The sequence below is a fragment of the Octodon degus genome, unplaced genomic scaffold (assembly GCF_000260255.1).
Source record: "Octodon degus isolate 3935 unplaced genomic scaffold, OctDeg1.0 scaffold00144, whole genome shotgun sequence".
In the NCBI taxonomy this organism is placed as follows: Eukaryota; Metazoa; Chordata; class Mammalia; order Rodentia; family Octodontidae; genus Octodon; species Octodon degus.
Window position 1 is genome coordinate 5,238,568 of NW_004524720.1, and position 4,287 is coordinate 5,242,854.

Sequence of the window (4,287 nt, forward strand, 5' to 3'; positions counted from 1 at the left end):
TCTCTCTCTCTCTCTCTCTCTCTCTCTCTCTCTCTCTCTCTCTCTCTCTCTGTAGCAGAAATTGAACTCAGGACTTTGTGCTTGCCAGGCAAGCACTATGAAATGCTGATTTCCTATCTGGTTTTTCTATTCATTATTAAAGTGAGGTAATAAAAGCTCTTAATTTTGTGTTGCTGTCTATTCCTCCCTTCAATTCTAATAGCATTTGTTTCATGTATTTAGGTGCTACAATATTGAATGCATGTTTTTGCAATTATATCTTCCTGGCAAGGTAATCAATTTTTCATTGTATTTATTTTCTTACATGTATTGTTTAAGAATTTTTGAGTTAGAGTCTGTTTCATCAGCTGTAACTACAACCACCCTAACTTTTCTTTTCTTTTCTTTTCTTTTCTTTCTTTCTTTCTTTCTTTCTTTCTTTCTTTCTTTCTTTCTTTCTTTTTTTTTTTTTTTTGGTTTTTGGATTTTGGTACCAGAAACTGAACTCAAAACTTCACACTTCCCAGGCAGGCACAGTGCTGCTGCGCTATATCCCAGCCCCTCAGTTATTTTTTGATAAAAATGTGTTACAATGCCTTTTTCTACTCCTTTATTATCAATCTATGTGTAGTATTATATCTAAAAATATTTTCTGGGTATTTATTTTGATGTTGGGCATTGAATAAAGTGTGTGTGAGTTTCTTATAGGTAGTGCACAGTTAGATTATACTCTGTATGCGTTGTCGCCTGTGTCATATGTTAATATGCTTATTTAGTAAAAAGGATAGGGAAAAAATTAATGATTGTCACTACTGTTTTCTGTTTGTTCTCTCAGGCTTCATTAGTTTTCTTAGTGTTTCATTAATGTTTTATATTGGTATGTTTTGATTCCTTGTGTGTATGGGCATGTGAGCATATATTTGTCTATCTATCTTCTTTGCTGTCATTATGAGGATTACATACAATATCTTACTACACTTGTCTATTTTAATATGACATTAGTTTCAATAACACATTAGGTCAACATGTTTACAATTTCTGGCTAAGATTTTAAGATTTTATATTATTAATGTCATAATTTTTATCCATTTTAGTGTGCATACAGACATGTTTTTAGTTGTAGTTATTTCTTTTATCTATGAAGTTTATACTAAAATTAGAAGTGGAGACACAGCCAAAGCCCAGGCCCAGAGAGGGTGTGGGAGAGTTTCCGCGCTCCCCTGTATCCACTGGACAACTCTGGAACCAGCCCAAACCCAGCATGTGAGTGAGACCTTCAGTTGTGCTCTTGGGAACCCTCCAAACCCCTCCAGGCCCAGGTCCTTCATGTGAGTGAGAACTTCCACTGTGCTCTCAGGACCCCTCTAGACTCAGCCTAAGCCCAGGCCCTGCAAGTGAATAGGAGAGCTTCCGTGATCCCCTGCAAACCCTGGACCCCTACAAACCCAGCCCAGGCCCAGTGTCTGAGTGAGAACTTCTGCTGTGCTTTCAGAAACCCTCCAGACCCAGCTCAACCAATGAATGAAAAAGATGTGGTATTTTTATACAATGGATTATTACTCAGATATAAAGAATGATAAACTCAAAGCCTTTATATTCAAGTGGATTTCACTTGAAGATATACTCATAAGTGAAATAGATGAGACACACATGTATAAATATCCTATAGTCTCCCTAGTGTAAGAACTCAAAAGAAGAAATTAAAATAGAAAGATATAATACAATTAAAAGGAAAGTGAGAGCTTAAGGATTAAACAATGAAGATAAGCCAAGGAGAAAAGTTGGGAAACATGACAGGGGCAAAGCCATACATTTATATGCACAAGATGGTTAAGGAAATGATCCTGGGAATCTTCAGCAGATTTTTGAAACTAGCAGCTAATTGGTAGGATTCTCACCCTGAGTAACTATGTATGGTGAAACCTGTGAACTAAGCAACTGCACTGAAGATAGCAATGTGTAGTACTAGGGTCATGTTTGGAATGGCTGTCATCCTGGTCTTCTAAATACTTACTGCTTGTCATGTCATACCAATTACTGCCATCTGTCTCTCTAGTAAATGTTTCCTTTTTAAAAAAGGGTAATCAATTGAAAACAAGAGACAAGAAAAAAATGTCATGGGACTGTCCTGCTACAATGCTGTATATGATTAAATTTTTAAATTTCTGGGTAAAAATATGTAACTGTTTATTCTTAGTTTTTAAATACTTTTTTTCCTCTTTTCTTTTTTTTTGTTTCTTCACATTCTGTAGGGATTTGAAGTTTAACATGTCAATACTTGATGGAAAGTATCTGTTTTATGTTATATCTAAGATGTGTGATATTCTGACAGGTAGTGAGGTTAAGCTCAACTACTTATGTTTTAGGGTAATAATATCATTGAGCTTCTCTTCTGGAGGGTTAATAGCTTAAGTTCGCAGATCAAACATTAGAGAAAAAAGAAAGGGATGCAAGGACAGTCAACATTTTGGTCCTAGCCTTTCAAGGTCAGTGAGAACTCAGGACATAGGAGAACCTGTACTGTAACATCCAGGAATTCAGTTGTTTCCCAAATTTACTGATCAAGGAGATTATGCGGACACTGAGGAAAGTGATGGATGATGTAGAGTGTATATAAGGAGTGTCACATGGAGGGAAATCATTCTCTTAGGCTTTCACAGAGAGAAAATTGGTCAAGCAATAGCTGTAACTTATCCACATGGCTGACAATGACAAAGGAACTACAAACTGCAGTACAGGGTTTCAGGGTAAATCCTGAGGGGATTTGACTGACCTTGTCAGATACAAAGTTGCATTTCTTATTGTATAGATCTTGCTTTATCTTGGACTTAACCATCCAGCAGAAACATATAAAAATTAAGTATAAAAAGTAAAGCCATATCAATATGCTGAGCTGTAAAAGGCTCAAGTCAACAACTTTTAAGATTGTCAGTACTACAGAAAACCCACTATTATGGACTACTGGACTATATTGGATTATTTTGCTAAATTCATGCACCTACAATATTTAAATGGCAAGGGAATACCCATCTCTGACAAAAATAAACAAAAAAGGGGGGATACAAGTGAGGGACCATTTTTATCTGTATATACAAAATAGAATAGATTTACAGCTATTTTCTCTTAATTCAATGAGAAAAAACATTTGTACTGATAGTGTTTGGACAGGGTATTATGTCTGCATCTTATACTATGAATAACCACTATGAGGACAACAATATGCAATGTATTAAATGAAACGGTCCTACTAATCGGTTGTGAAACTGTCTCATTGCTATTTGTTTCTCAATAAAATTAAGAAAAAATAAAAATAAATAAATAAAATAAAATAAAATTAGAAGTGATTTATCTATCACCATCATAATACTATACCCTAGTTTTTGCACATATTTACCTTTTAGTGATGAGTTTTGTACTTTTTTATTTCAAAGTCCTTTTGTTTAACATCTTTGATTTCTTTCTTTCTTTCTTTTTCTTCTGTACTTTAGGGAAGTGTCTACAGTGTGCTCAGTGTCTCACTACTAGATCAGACTCATAACGATCATCCTGTTTACAGCCTCCCAAGTAATGGGATTATAGGCACACCACCACACCCAGTCTCAATTGCCATCTCAGTGGGTCCCGGGGACAGCAGGCCCAGGAATGGAAACACCAGCTCCTGCACCTGCTTGCAGGCACTTTAATCCATGGAGCTATTGGCCGACCCAACATCTTTTGTTTCAAGTTGAACTTATTCAGCAAAGTAATCCATTATAGTCCAGTAGTCTATAACAGTAGTGGGTTATCTACATGAGTGGCAATGTCAGAAGTTGTTGACTTGAGCCTTTTACAGCTCAGCATATTAATATGGCTTTACTTTTTATACCATATTTTTATAGTTTTCTGCTGAATGGTTAAATCCAAGATAAAGCAAGACCTATATAACAAAACATGTAACTATTGTCTCTGACAAGGTCAGTTAAAGACCTTCAGGATTTACCCTGAAACCATGTACCATACTTTGTAGATCCTTTGTCAGTGTCAGCCATGTGGATGAGTCACAGCCATTGCTTGACCAATTTGCTGTCTGTGAAAGCCTGAGAGAATGTTTTCTCTCTAGGTGACTCTCCTTAGACACACTCTACATCATTGATCAATTTCCTCAGTGGCCCCATAATCTCCCTGATCAGTAAAATTGGAACGCCTGAGTTACAGGATGTTACTTTGCTGGATCCATGCACCTACTATATATAATTGTAACGGAATACCCATCTCTGGCAAAAGTAAACAAAAAAGGGGATATAAATGAAGGACCATTTTGTAGTGAAA